The sequence below is a fragment of the Eptesicus fuscus genome, chromosome 16 (genome assembly GCF_027574615.1).
Source record: "Eptesicus fuscus isolate TK198812 chromosome 16, DD_ASM_mEF_20220401, whole genome shotgun sequence".
Lineage (NCBI taxonomy): Eukaryota > Metazoa > Chordata > Mammalia > Chiroptera > Vespertilionidae > Eptesicus > Eptesicus fuscus.
The window spans coordinates 48,561,896-48,578,624 of record NC_072488.1 but is presented as its reverse complement, the minus strand read 5'-3'; positions in this window follow the sequence as shown (position 1 = coordinate 48,578,624).

Here is a 16,729-nt window from a genome sequence, read left to right as displayed (position 1 = left end):
TACAGTTGGATTACATTATTGACTAATATATTGACAGACTTCAATTACAATTTTAGGGGAGCTTTTTTTTTTTACTTTTAATTGCTCTTTTAATTTGATAGAGCTTGTAAAATGTTAATTTTTATTGCATCTAGCATTTTTGTCAAGTAGCAAATGATATATTTGCTCTTGAAAGAAATCCTTTAAACAAACAAACAAAACAAAACAAAAAAACAAGGAAACTACTATCTTAATTTGTTCTTTCTGAGGACCAACTTCTATGTCACATTTAAAAAATAAGTATACTGTATACTTATAATTTTTATCCCATATTTCTTTGTATGTCTTCATGGAATATCAAGAAAAAAGTAATTATATCTCTTACTTATACATTTAAATTTTGCTTGAAAAACACATATTGTCCTCACTCAGTCTATTTGATTCTTTCTCTTTTAATAACAGAGTCAATTTCTCAGCCTCTTAATCATTTTCACTGCTTCTTCCTGGATATTCTCCAAATTATCTGTATTCTTGAATTTGTAGAGCTTTTGAAGGAGCATAATCTATAGAGATAATTAAAGTAAGAATTAAGTATTGCTAAATTGTCTTTTGACAGTGATTGTGAAAGTCTATATTTCATTAAAATGATGTAAAATGCAATAATTTTTTACTATCCAATACTTGCCCTCCACCTTTAGAGTTACTCTCTATTTTTAATAATTTGATACTTTGGAATAGCTTGAGTTTAGAATATGGACTACATAAATTGAAAATGATGAGAATGGAGAAGTGATTAAGTGATGGGTGGGGAAAACTCTTTGTTTCTAATAATTAGAGAACCCCCATGAGGCAAGGAGAATCATCTCCAGCCACAGGTTGATGCATTTTATTCTTGTTTCTATATCTTTATGTATGGTTATTTGGACATTTATTATGCACCTGCAGTGATGGAAGCCTTATTGCCTCCCACCGCACTCCATTCCATTCTTAGTTAAATGAAAGGATCAGAAAGCTTTTTATAATTTCTGCCCTAATCTCTCTGTTGGCCAGTAGCACCCAGTGAGTAAGGAGCAGAGTTAGAATTTAAACCAGGGCCGAAACCGGTTTGGCTCAGTGGATAGAGCCTCAGCCTGTGGACTGAAAGGTCCCAGGTTCGATTCCGGTCAAGGGCATGTACCTTGGTTGTGGGCACATCCCCAGTAGGGGGTGTGCAAGAGGCAGCTGATCGATGTTTCTCTCTCATCGATGTTTCTCTCTCTCCCTCTCTGTAAAAAATCAATAAAATATATATTTTTTAAAAAGAATTTAAACCAGGGCTTTACTCTAGAACCCAATGTTCTTTACCACTGTGTGTTTCTGTATTGTATGAAAATAAAACAGTTCATTAGACATCTTTTCTACATTGCACAATAGACATGCCAGAAATCAAATAGCTCACATAATCTCAGGCAGAGTCCTTACATACTTAAGCTTATATCAATATTGGGAAATTTTAGGCTTCCCAGCCTAATCTTATAACTGTATGGTCTCAGCCCGCCCATAAGAGTCAGAGAACTACTTGGGAGGTCATAGGTTAGTAATCTGAAGACAATTTACTGACATATTAAATATATCTAATTAAAAAGAGTACCATTTTTTCATCAACCTTATCATAAGTTAATCAATTGGTTGGTTAATGAAAACAAAATAAATCAAAACTGTTTTGATTTTTGAAGGTATGAGGGCTTATTAATTTTGTGACTTCCTGTCAAAATCATTTGATGTCAGGAGACATAAAATAGGAATATAGTTGAAAGCATAATATTTAACTTGCTCAAATTTATTTTTCTACATTATGCTACAGAAACAAAAGCATAGAAAACAAAGTATTTTATCAATATAGATATTTTGTAGGCAACCAATGTTTTTCTTGATCAAAGAAAACCTATAAAAGATGTGTATATTGTCCCTTTCCTAATTTACAATGTCATTGTTTAATTAAATTGCAGCTTAATATTTGCAATAATTAACAAAATAAATTAATTCCACTCTCTGTAACATTTTGTATAAAACCTGAAGTACATGACTTTAAAATACATTAACTTTTATATTTAAATTATTAATTAAAAGTTTAACTTCAGATGATATTTAAATGAATGTGTTGATTAGATTAAAAATGTATTTATTAATAATTTAATTTAATTTTGAATGAGTCAATAAAAGTAATCTGGTCCAGTTTAACTCTTTTTCTACTTAATAAATGTTTAAAATAGATTTGTGGTAAAGTATATTAGAAAAATAAATATATATTATATTATATTATATTATTATGTTATATTATTTCCTGGAAAGAAAACAATGTTTAATAAAACTAGCTAAAATTGTACAAAAGCTGGTTTTTGATCTTTGCAGCTTTTATTATACTATGGGTGTCATGCTTTAGGAATAGGATTCAGGCCAGTATAAAAATATGGTAAGGTATTTTCACTTTTCCTTTTTATCATATGCAACACTTCAGGTATCATCTAAATTATCTATTTAAAAGCAATTGAACTAAATTTCTCTCTGTAACTATTGTAGAACAAAAAGTACCTTTTCTTGAAGTTAACTTTTTTGATGACTGCCAATTTTGCTAATAGACACTTGTTAAATATTTTTAAGTAAATGGACATATTATCATATGTTATTTGTATGATAAAAAGCAAATAATAATTCAAGCCAATCACTAATGTAACAGGATACAATCCATAACTTTCTAATACTGGAAATTAAATGACCCGAAGTAAAGTGTTTGACTTGTCTCTCCTAGTTTGTATAGGACACAAAAGCCATTCCTCCCTTGCTTGACCTTGATAGGCTCGCAGTTACATGAATAAATTACAGGATGTGCCTGGAACTCAGAGAGCAACTCTAGAAGCTAATTTGGTTGGTCCTCTCGCAGCCCCGAGCTCTACGACAGTCAATGATACAATCACAGACGTTAGAAAAACAAGTGAGGCAGCTCCTGTTTTGAGGCAGAGAAAAATAAGCTGCCACAAATGCCTCACAACTTTATTATTGCAATTGATCACATTTATGAAGACCTCATAAAGTTGCAAACAGTTATAATACAAAAAGGCAGTTATAACAATGCAAAGTGGTCCATCATCACCTCTTGATGACAACTTTATTACTGCTGTGCACCAATATTGTACGGGGGGATCTAGTAGCTATAAGTTATTTTGAAGTGAAGCAGCACAGCAGGCTGGAGCATTACTGTGTAAAATTTATTTTTCATGAGACACAATAATTATATCAAACAGTTACCAAAGTGTCTGGGAACAACAGGATCTATTAAGATACCACAACAGAGACATCTCCTTTATGTGCATTGGGAACGGCAATAAACATTACTACCTGGGTAGGAAGACAGGCTCTGCCACTCATCCTTGCTACAAGCCACTGTCCAGGTGACTGGCAAAGATGGGGTTTAATAACATGCGTTCTCATGGAGCTCAACAGAGCATGAAACTTAAGGGCCTCTAGCCATGGAAGGGAGTTGGCATTCACCAATATCTAGTTATGAGAGTCGAGAGGAAAAGGGTTTAATATTACCTGCAATCTATTACCTCTTTATTCTTGAACATTTATAGATTTTTATTAAAGCAGGTAACAAGCACAGAAACAACAATATAATTAATTTCCTTAGAAGCTTACTTACAAAAAATCTGGTAGGGCAGTCTCCAGGTTAGTTGGGTAATCAGAATGTCACAATGTAAGTTTCAAATATGTTGTCTCTCCTTCAGACCTATGTCCAGGACTCTTCTAAGAAATGATCAAATTCCTGAGATTGTACTAAATTTAACTTGAGTCTCTAGTACTCTAGCATCTTTTCTTAACCCTAGAGTCATTTCTCTTTTTTAAAAAATATATTTTTATTGATTTCAGAGAGGAAGGGAGACGAGAGAGAGAGAGAGAGAGAGAGAGAGAGAGAGAGAGAGCGAGAAAGATCAATGATGAGAGAGAATCACTGATTGGCTGCCTCCTGCACACTGCAACCGGGCATGTGCCCTAACAGGGAATTGAACCGTGACCTCCAGGTTCATAGGTCAACACTCAACCATTCTCTTTTTTATTACTCACTAAAAAATATTTATTAAATGCTTTCTCTTCTTGCCCCATTAGGCTAATGAGTGGCAAAGGCTTTATTTAGATGGAGCTCACACCCAAAGGACTTCATTATTCTAGGTTTGTTGCCTTTTATTTGCTCACATTTAAAAAGAAAAAATTATCATTATTGTTGAAAGTATTACAGATGTCACCCTTTTTTCTCCATTGACCCCCTCCATTCTTTTCATTAAAATTTTTTCTCCCATCAATTCCTCCTCAATCATCCCATAGCTAAAATCTTAATTGATAAATGTGTTTATGCTTTGACACAAGGACTTGGTATTCTACCTGTCAGGTTGAGTGATTTCTCTTTACATATTCTGTAGCCTCATTTCCTAATCTGTAAATCAAAGAATATATAAGTACTAATCTGAGTTTCTGAAATTCAATGAGATAAGACATATAAATTACTTATATTGCCCAAGACATCTTAAAGAATCAGTAATGTACTGTTTTTATTTTTTTTTAATGGTGAAATTTAATCTTTATTTACAGGAGACTGCAAGATATGAAATTCTACATAGAAGTAAGAAACTCACTGAGAGTGGAAGCTTCATATAGTATGTACAGTTTGGAACTGTTCAAGTATAGATTCATTGTAAAAAGTGCCACAATAACAAACCACATTTTAAAAGAGTTCTTAGTAGAGAAACAGTAAGACATACTTATACCAAACATAGTACACAACAAACAACTTTATGCTTCACTTGTACAATCTAAAAGTTAAAGGTCCCAGGAGTGCCATCCTGAACTTAGAATGTATAACCTTCAGAGGTAGTTTCTGTTTTTAGGTGAAAATTTACTCTTGCTGCTTATTTCTTGCATCATCCCTAATATCAAGAGTTTTTGTTGTTTTGTATTTATTACCACTTTGGTGAGCTATTCCCCATAAACTTTAAGTTTAAAGCTAATCTGTTATTTCACAATAAGGTATTCTTATCATAATATTTGATTAAAATTCTGAATGTTACAGGCATAAAAATCTCACCTTACCTGGAATCCTAATACTGATAGATATATCTATATATTTATGTCTATACCTCTATCTCTATTTCTATCTATAACTAGATATATAGATATATATTTCTATTTATTTGTAAAGTATATATATATATATGTATATATATATATATATTTATATATAAATAAGTAACCTGGTGTCCTAGAACTGATATATATATATATATATATATATATATATATATATATATATACACACACACACATATATATGTATATATATTATTATTATTTTGAGTCATTTTACTATGTAAAATAAAAATATTGTATCACAACAGTAATTTTTAGATGGTTCAAATTTTATTAATATTGTAGCTGGAATATTTTCCCCTAGTTTTAAAACATTTCTAAATTAGAAAGCTTTTGAATTTATATATGTATTATGTAATTTTTTACCTTAAAACATTTTCATATAACATGTAACATTTCATATAATTTTTGACTAGAGTTTCTGTTTCTCTTTTATAGAAACCAAATATTTCTTCATCTCTATAGTATGACAAATTCTATTTTAACATTTTCTTTTGAATTATCTTGTGTATTATTTTGTGATAAATTTACTGGACCCTCAAAATAATGACACTTCCTTCCATCTGTTAGTCTTTATTTCTCCTAGACATAACTCTGTGCAAAGGCTTAGATATGGATAATTTCTTTGGTTCAGTTTCTCATCAAATTAATGTCTTGAGGTAAGTATGGTATACTGTGTTTCTGCATCTAGTCCAATCTTGGCTTATCATAACCAGCATTCACCTGGTACAGCTTTATTGAGGGATCATCTTGTTTGTCTTTGTTTTCCTTTCTTTTTTCCCTTTCATTTTATTTTCCATCACTATTTATCTCCCCTTACACCCTTATACACTCTTCTACCTCCCTGCTCCCATAACCACTGTTGTCCATGTCTATGAATTATCTCTCTCTTTTTGTTTTTCTCAAACAAGGCTTATGGAAATGGTTGTTTCTCAGGCTGCATTATCAACAAGAATGCTTTCCTGCTCTTTCAACTCTGTTTGCAACCCCCAATCATAAAGACACATAAATCTCCTTTCTCATGGAGTTTAACCACCAATCACAAAGCCTCAGTATCAGAGAATATGAGAATTATGCCCAAAATTACACAGCTAGTTAATAATAAAGCCAGCAATAAAAATCTAGTATAATGCACAGAACAGAACAGAAGTTTTGGAAATATAAAACTTATGTTTATATTCCTGCTTTACTATATACTGATCCATAGCTCAAATGATCTAGTGATCTGTGGCTCAGTTTTTGGAATTAATAATAAGAAAAATAAAAAATATATATTTTCAAGAAAAGACTGTGGTGTGTGTCATTTGAAATAATGCATATGAAAACCCGTAATTGTTATTCTACTGACTCCCAGCACACGGTTATCTGCCTCATCATAATGCTGTCTCCTTTTTCATTTCTTTACATATAACCTTTAAATACTACCAGTGTTAAGTGAATAATCACTATTAATAATACTATTTCAGTCATTACTATTTCACATATTGCCCATATTGATATTTACCTTATGAAATAATAAATAATACATAACAGTTGATTGTTTGATACATTTATATATTTTTATTTTGGAAAAGATCCATTTCAGTAAGATAATACCCCAACTTTAGAAACCTCTCATTTCCCTCACTTTGTCATTGAATAAAGATTTCTGTTTATAGCTTTATTTTATTTTTTATTTACTTTTTTATGATGCAATGAGACCCCCTCAAGGATTCTGAGTCTGATTATGTTTTCCTTGCTATTTTTTTTTTTTTTTTACTTCCATCTCCCCTTCACTAATGCAGCCCAAACTGCTAAATTTTTCAGGGAACAGATAGTATTGTACACAAGATAATGACACTCAAATACATCCATCTGCTTGTTAGTTCTGACTACACTGATTGCAATTCTACTGAAAGAATATTTACCAAAAAATGATTTTTTTCTGCTTTTGTGGTATTAAAATGCATATTTGCATAAGGGAACTATAGAAGGACTTGTATACATACACAAGCTAAGAGGGGAAAATGGACTGAGAAATTCAGCAATGGTCCCTGGGACTTATGCAAGAATAACAGTTTACTTTTTCTCAAAGATGGGTTTGAAATCCAGATGAGTTTTATGACTCAATGATTTTGTTCTTCCATCAGCTGAAGAACGGAGGGTGGAAAACTGCTTTTCTTTACTGTGATAGACAGGGCCTAGGTAGTTCCTCCAAAGGTTGGAAAGTAGAGTCGGGGTTAATATCTGGGATGGCAGTGACTGGAGGAAGCAGGGGAACAAGACTCCTTCCTCTGGCATCTCCCAGGTTCCATGGGTGTTGAAGCGGTAGCAAAGATGAAGAGAAGATCAGAATAGAAGAGATAGAGAGAAAAGGTACGGAAATTGTGTCCTTCGATCTGTCCTTTCATGGCCTAGAATTTGGTCTCTGCTTCTAGAATGAACGGATAATCATCAATCTGATTCAGACCAGAGGAGTTCACTAAATTTTCCACATCTCATCTCAAAGGCAGGGTTTATTTCTGTCTATATCATGAATTGTTAAAATTTATAAACACTATCTACTTCTGTCCTCTTACTCATAAAAGCTGCACTTATTCATTTATTTATTTTGCTATTTTAATTGCCATTCTCATCTTCTGGAGTCAAATGGAAGATTAATTATGTGTGTTGGTATATGCGTAACCATTGTGCTATAAGATGTTGTTTTAGCTGCACTTTTCTTTGTCCTATTCAACAACAGTCTGTTTATAGCTTTATTTTAATTACTTAATCTTGCTATAGTCTGAAATATTTAATCTCAAAAACTATATTTGAAGGAATATACATTTTCATTATTGATTTTACCAAGCAAAAAGTGATTATTTATGAAAAATGTATAACTTGCTCATGTTTGGGAAAAATATAACCTAGACATACAAATGTTGTTCTCCTTTAAATTTGAACTTGATAATATAAAATGAACTGAGCATTTTCAATTGCACCCTTCTTTAAACTGCCTCATGGAAACATGTTAGTAGACAAAGATTAATTGAAATATAAGATAAACATTATTAAGCTGAATTATATTCTTTAGAATATTCTATGTCTTATTTGGTGGAATAATTAGATAAAAATTTAACTCCGCAATGTTTTTGAGGGACAGCCACTTTTAATCACTGTGACCTATCTGGGGGTGACACTTTCCCTGGAGCCTATAGTTTCTTATGTTTATTTGTTCATTTGACACTTTGATTGCCTAGAAAACAGATGCACAGATGGACTCTTTTCTTCATCCTTTATTTTTTTACATAAATCAAGGTGACAACTTATTAGAAAAAAATATTTAATAATAATGCAAATTTATGGTTCTAGTCAAGGTGAGAAGCAGGAATATAGACTGAGATTTCTTATTTAAATAATTTTTACCTTTGCCTACTTTTAGCTCTAAGGGGGAGCATTTTTGTTTTATTTATTTGATTTCTGAGGAAAGAATCACTCTTAGGTTTTGGCTAAACAATATATAATTTAAAAATGCAATCAATTCCCCTAACACAAAATCCTGGGGATGTGTACCATCAGGACGTAAGATACTGGTTAATTCCATTACTCCAGGGCTCAGTTCCTTTCACTCTCTGGAGCCCAAGCATCAGGTCAAGGCCTTTTGCTTGTTCAAGTTGGAAGGGGAAAGGTATGCTCTCTGCGTTTTCTCAAAACTTCCATCACGCAGGCCTCTTGATATATATATTTTTTATTTTTTTTTTTCTTTTTAGGCCTCTTGATATTTTAAAGCAGGAAATGATGTACAAGGACATAAAGACTTACAAAATACTGGACATGAGTAGAGGTGCCAGACCTAGACTGGGGTTCCAGGAATCCCTTCCAGAGCAATATTCACAAATGGGTTTACCAAGGGATCTAGAAGGGGAGCATCTAGAAGGGATCTAGAATCAGAGAACTACTAGAACTATTGACTTCTAGACTATCATAGCCACTACTGCTGCTGCTTCCCTTACTGCCACCACCGATGCTGCTGAAACTAGCTTTTCTCCTCCCGAGCCAGCAGCTAGAATGCGACTGCTGTGAAATCTCCCAGGAACTCCACAGCTCTGCTGTCCAGGAGCAGTCTCCAAAGCAACTACTGGTTTAAGATAATCACAGAAAACTTTTGCTTTTTTAAAATTACAGTTTACTTTTATCTTAACCTTTTGCACTTGGATGTCGAGTGTGACGGTTATTGAATGTATCAATAATTTGAAATATAAAAAAAATCCAAAAAAATAAGTTTTTATGAAAAGAAACTCCAGTGTTTTATTCTACTGCCACGCTTTGTAAAATCTGGTGTATTTAAAAAATTAAATCCCGAGTAGAATAAAGGAATCAAGAAAAAAGCAAGTGAGTGCAAAGGGTTAAAGACTAGTGGCCCGGTGCACGGAATTCATGCACAGAGGGGGGTTGTTCCTCAGCCCGGCCTGTACCCTCTCCAATCTGGGACCCCTTGAAGGATGTCCTACTGCCAGTTTACAGGGATCGGGCCTAAACCGACAGTTGGACATTCCTCTCGCAATCTGGGACTGCTGGCTCCTAACTGCTCACTTGTCTGCCTGCCTGCCTGATTGTCCTTAACCACTCTGCCTGCCAGCCTGCTCACCCCCAACTGCCCCTCCTGCTGGCCTGCTTGCCCCCACTTTCCCTCCCCAATGGCCTGCTCGACCCCAACTGCCCGCCCTCCACTGTCCTGATCACCTCCAACTGACCCCCACTGATGGTCTGCTAGCCCTCAACTGGCCCCCCTGCTGGTCTGCTTACCCCCAACGGCCCCGCCCCCCATCAGCCTGATCATCCACAACTGCCGTCCCATCCTGGCCTGATCACCCAAAGCTGCCCTCCCCGCTTGGCCTCTAACTGCCTCTACCTCGGCCCCGCCACCATGACTTTGTCCAGAAGAATGTCCAGAAGGTCTCCTGGAAGGTCTCCCAGTCTAATTAGCATATTACCCTTTTATTAGTATAGCTAGAGGCCTGGTGCACAGGTGGGGGCTAGCTAGTTTGCCCTGAAGGGTGTCCCAGATCAGGGTGGGGGTCCCACTGGGGTGCCTGGCCAGCCTGAGGGAGGGGCTGAGGGCTGTTTTTAGGCTGGCCACACCCCCTTCAGGGTGGGGGTCCCCTCTGGGGTGCCTGGACAGCCTGCGTGAGGGGCTGATGGCTGTTTGCAGGCTGGCCATGTCCCCCAGTGACTCAAGCTCCCAGCCCTTTCTTTTTTTCTTTTTTTTTTTCAGCGCCTCCTTGAGCAGAGGCCAGGGCCTACTGGAAGCAGGTATCTGGGATTTATTTATTTTCTATAATTGAAACGTTGTAGCCTTGAGCAGAGGCCAGGGCTGGCCAGGGCGGGCGGGAAGCTTGGCTTCCTCCATCGCCAGGGGCAACCCAAGCCTCCTGGTCACTCCAGCTCTGTGGTTGCCACCAACTTTGTTGGGTTAATTTGCATACTCGCTCCTGATTGGCTGGTGGGTGTAGCAGAGTGATGGTCAATTTGCATGTTTCTCTTTTATTAGTGTAGATGTCTGTTTGAAATCCTGTCTAATAAAAGAGAAACGTGCAAATTGACCATACCTCTGCTATACCCACCCGCCAATTAAGCGCAAATATGCAAATTAACCCACCAAGATGGCGGCAGCCATGGTGCTGGAGCGAGCAGGAGGCTTGGGTTGCCCCCGGCGATGGAGGAAGCCAAGCTTCCTGCCCGCCCTGGCCAGCCCTGGCCTCTGCTCAAGGCTACAACGTTTCAATTATAGAAGATAAATAAATCCCATATACCTGCTTCCAGCTGGCCCTGGCCTCTGCTCAATGAGGCGCTGAAAGAAAAAAGAATAAAAGAAAGAAAGGAGGGGCTGGGAGCTTGGGTTGCCGGGGGGCCATGGCCAGCCTGCAAACAGCCCTCAGCCCCTCACCCAGGCTGGCCACACCCCCATGGCCCGATCCCTGTAAACGGCAGTCAAACATCCCTCGAGGGCTCCCAGATTGGAGAGGGTGCAGGCTGGGCTGAGGGACAACCCCTCCTCCATAGGCACTAATTTCGTGCACCAGGCCTCTAGTAAAATAACATAACAAAGCCCAGGTTGCTTCTTACACTCTATTGTTATATCTTGGATTCACCTTTATTTTTATAAATATATGTAATGTATAAGTACAATTTACTTGTAATTTACATATATTATTCAGCATTTGAATTGTTTTCCAAAAGTACTTTAATGAACTTATTCCACTATATTCTGGTCTCTCTTTGTTATTGGAAGCCTGTGATCATCTTCATATTAACTCTTAGATAAAGTTTCTTGACTTTTTTGTCATTGTTAAGCTTTCTCTGTCTCATTTGAATTCTAGATATTCATTGTGTAACATCTCAAATGTTTGTTGCTCAGAAAATCGTGTACATGAACTTTGAGAATTTATGTTTCTAAACAATTCTGTTGTTGTTTTGCTTATAACTTAACTTTCTTAAGACCTTACCTATACTTTTAAACATTTTATTATGCATTTCTCTAATATTTTTCATATGACCTTAGTTTTCTATAACACTGGGTTTCATCTTGAGAATATACAGGACTTACTATCAAGGATTGATTCTAGCATGGAGTATCTTTAACATTGGCCCTTCAAATTTTGTCCAAGTAAATAATATTTTAGCTAGCCAGAACTATCCAATGGATTGATGACTCTTTTTAATACAGAAAAATAAACTAATTGAATGTCTTAACTTTTTCAATAGATCTAGTTCAGCTCAGTGTTACCAACATTTGAAACAGTCTCTCCTCCTTTGAAAAGCTGAATCTCAAGTTGAAGTGGGTATAATTTATGGCAAAACCCAACAAACATCCTTCTGTGCAGGTGAGAGTCTAATTACAGCTTGACTAACAACAGATGGCATTATTTTAACACAGAGTAATGCTGAGAGAGACACTGATTCTCTCTAAAGAGATGTCCTGAGATGCTTGGCTTTTAAATGAGACCCTTGTGATTGGAATTCATAAACCTGGACAGGAAAGGGAGGCATCTACTGCCAAGTGCATAAGACACACTTAATTACAGTCACATTGCTAAAGGTTGAATATGCCCCAGGCAAGTAAAAATAAAAAGCAAAAGATCAATACTTTCTTTTTAAAAATCTAATTATCAGCAACTTTTGTCTCAATAGTGGGGACATTCTGGGGTAAAAAAAAAAAAAAAATTGCAGAAATCAATAAACAATCCATGAATTTGAAAAAAATAAAAATATATTTAAATACATTTAATTCTTTCAGTAAGTGCTATTGGCTCTACCTTAAAAATTTACCCAGATTCTGGTCCTGTCTTAATTCTCATTGAAATGGAATTTTTTTGGATTGGAACCCGGATTCTTTGTCCACTGGAATCGAAGAATTAATCCATGGACAGAAAGTGGTATAGCAAAGGTGGAGATTTATTGAAGAACAAGTACAGACTCCCATATGGGGAGAGGGAAAGAGTCCCATAGAATGGACTCCCAAGTAGGGAAGGGGAAAGGGTCCCACTGAGTTCCTTTTCTCTGTGGCTTATAAAGGCTGCAGATCCTAGTGCCTTGATATTCCCTCTAATTGGTCACTATTCCCTTAGGCTGGTTACTATAGTAACTCCTGGGCTCAAAGGTTGAACCTCACATAGGACATGTGAGGTTCTCCCCACCCCCACCCCCACCTCCGCCTCCTTCCTTGTTGTTTTCCTATTCCCTTTGGGCTTTTTTCTTCTCCTTCTGGATGAAGGGCTTCCTTCTCTTTATTTTGTAAATATAGACCTTTTGCTGTTCCCAGCTTCCTTATTCTATGGAAATGTACTTGTTACAGCTTTTCAGCTTCCCTATTCTATGGAAATATACCTTCTGCTGCTCTGCAGCCCTGTGCTTCCTCCATGATCCCCTTAATTTCTAAAATTTCCCAAAACCTTTTTCATCCCCCAAAATTCCTGTTTCACTACCACTATCTATGGCCAGTATCTAGCTACTAACGAGCAATCCCAGAATGTGAATTTGGGGAGAGATGGGTAGTAGGACACTGTTTTAGAGCTTCTCCATCATATGTGTATGATAGATTCAAGGAACCCCAAGAATCTAGATGAGGTGTCAGCGAATGATGGGTTGTGGGTCAAATCTGGCTTATCACTTATTTTTATAAATGAATTTTTTGAACACTGTCACACCCATTCATTCATGTATTATCTGTGACAGTTTATATGCTGCAAAGACAGAATTGAGTAGTTGGGATAGATTGTCTAGCCCACAAAGCCCAAAATATTTACTATCTGGTCCTTTATGAAAAAAAAAGGTGCTAACCACTGGCTTTGATTATAGTAAAATGTAGAAAAGTAATTAGGTATTGGTGGAATTGCTTATTATCTTTGTTTTTAATATAATTTGCTTAATTGTAAGTTTATATAATTTAATTTTTAATAACAGCTATGCTTAGCTACCAAAACAGAAATTTCTTGAAAAGTAATAGTTGACTCTCATAAGTTGGGACTAGCCAGATTCAACACACCACTGGGAAAAGGGACTTCTTGAACCCATTTTCTTTTAAGTACTCATATCTTCTTTCTCAATAATATTTTTGATAAGTTCAATACAATTAAAAATTTCTTAGAATATACATATATAAATGTATTAACTTGATTATTTCATGACATATTTCTAATAAAGTATTTCTAGATATCATTTGGTCAGTTAGTCTTTGAATATTCTTGGACAACTATTAGGGATTTTAGCAATGAATAAAAGAGGCAAAAGCTAAGGAGGTGGCATTTGGGCTAAGATGGTTTGATGAGGGGAAGGAGATACAAGAAAAATATAGGAATAGAGTAGTTCAATCACAAATAATGGCAAGTGCAAAGGGCCTGAGGCAGGAACAGGTTAAATGTGTTTGAATGACAGAAGGGAGGCCATAATGACTTTGGTGTGATATAAGTTGGTTGAGAAAGGAGATGAAGCCTGAAATGGAGGCCTTGCAGGTAATGGGTTGTAAAATGTTTCTTATTATATAATTAAAAACCAGTGAAAATGTTTTAAACTGGGCTATAACCTAATCTAATTTGCATTTTCATGGCTGTTTGGAAAGGAGCAGTGTGAATGATGTCCAGAAGACTCATTAAGAAGGCTGTTGATGAGAGTCACTAAAAGTAAAATTAAAGCTGTGAACATTCAACATATTTAGATACATTTTAAAAGTCAATTAAAATATTTTACAATGCTTGCCCTATAAATTTGCCAAGTGGTCACATTATTGTAATTATTAAACAACTAGAGGCCCGATGCACAAAGATTTGTGCAAGAATAGGCCTTCCTACCCCTGGCTGCTGGCACCACCTTCACTCCTGCCAGAGCTGCCTTCCATCTCTTGCCTTGTTGCGTCAATTTGCATATTCCCTCCTTATTGGCTGTGGGTGCTGCCATCTTTGCTGTGGAGTTACAGTCAATTTGCATATTCTGTCTTTATTACATAGGATACCTTGTTTGTATTCACTTCTCCTCCAAGTTTCCACCTGAGCATAAGGCAGACTCTCACCTGCATAGTTAAAATTAGATCTTGTCATTGCTTTCGGTTCATGTAAGCGCAACCTCATGTGGACCTGCTTATGTACTTGGCAAATTCTTCCTCCATGGTGTCCCTTCTCAGGCCAAGTGGAGGCCAAATCTAACAATCTGAATTGTTTGTGTGGAATACAAATAAGTAGCTGGTGGTTACATTCCAAAGGAAAATTTCCAGCTGGTCTTTTGAGCTACAGGATAAGAACAGAGAAGGAAATGCTCTCTTTATCTTCTTATGTAGAGATAATTGTGATACTAACTTTTGGAGACAAATCTCATTTGTTACAGGGAAAATCAGAGGGTGAATATGTAGCATACATATTTTTATTTCCCCTATAAGAGAAGTCAGCTTGCAATTATTCTTGTCTTGTGGAGTTTAAGAAATTCTAAAGAAGAGAGACACTGCTCTGGTTACAGACCCTTGGTTATTTGTTTTAATACTATAGTGCAAAAGCAGGCTTTCAATGTATAAATATTTTGTAACCCTATTTCCGATCACTCAACTGCAACAACAAAATTCCTTTCTGTGGGTAGTGAACACTTAGCTCAGAGAGTTCCCAGAGGAGTGAATTTTAGTGATTATCCTCCAGGGCCTCAACTGCTCTAGTACCTTCTCTTGTGGACTCTCGCTGATCAATGACCAATATCATGACACAGTATCAATCAAGAGTCAAGCTCAGCATGGTTAAGTGCTGGGGAGACCTGGGTTTGATTTCTAGATCTATTGCTTTCTAGCTGCTTAATCTCACTGTGCTACCATTTCCTTATATCCCACCTCACAGGTTTGTCAAGTATATTAAATTAAATTAAATAAAGGTCCCACTTTCCTAGATAAATATCTTTATATTTGCTTTTAGGTAAAAGGCATAACAAAGTCAGATATAGATCCTGTTTAGAAAATATATACTTCCAGGTAAGAAGTATACAGCATTCAGAGACAAAAGGGAATGAAAGAGTTAAAATAACAAGATTGGGGAGTGGAAAGGAGTTTAGTTTTTTTTTTGTAATAATGTTTCCTAACTATAATTCTCATTTCAACTGTAGTCTACATGTATCCTGATTTTCAATTGCTTTTTTTTTTTTTTAACTTAACCCACCAATGGAAATTAAAAATGGAACTCCCATTTGACCCAGTGATCCCACTTCTGGGAATATATCCTGAGAAATCAGAAACACCAATCAGAAAGGATATATGCACCCCTATGTTCATAGCAGCACTATTTACAATAGGTAAGATTTGGAAGCAGTCTAAGTGCCCATCAGCAGATGAGTGGATTAAAAAACTGTGGTACATCTATATAATGGAATACTACACTGCTGTAAAAAAAAAAAAAACTCTTACCATTTGCAACAGCATGGATGGAACTGGAGAGCATTATGCTAAGCAAAATAAGTCAGTCGGAGAAAGAAAAATATCACGTGATCTCACTCATATGTGGAATATAATGAAGAACATAAACTGATGAACAAAAACAGATTCAGAGACAGAGAAGCATCAAACAGACCATCAAACTTCAGAGGGAAGGGGGAGAAAAGGGAAAGAGATCAACCGAAGGACTTGTAAGCATGTATATAAGCATAACCAATGGACAATGGACACAGGCAGTGATGCAGGGGGGGAGGGTTTGAAAGCATGTGCTGAGGGGTTGTAGTGGCTAGGGAGAGGTCAATGGGGGAAAAAGGAGACACGTCTAATACTTTAAACAATAAAGAATTAAAAAAAATAAATAAAAATTCCTTGTGGCTTTACTTAGCAGTGAAGATACTGGGTTCTTCTAGCTCTGTTCTTCCTAACAAGATAGCTACTAAACCACAGAGTACTTGAAATGTGGCTGAGCAACTGAATGTCTGAATTTTTTAAATAGATCTGTTGAGATATGATCTAATCTAATAATAGACAAATATGCAAATTGGCCATACCTCCGACACACCCACAAGCCATGCCTACAAGCCACGCCCACCATCCAATCAGAGCAAGTATGCAAATTAACCCAAACCAAGATGGCTACAGCCACAGAGAGCA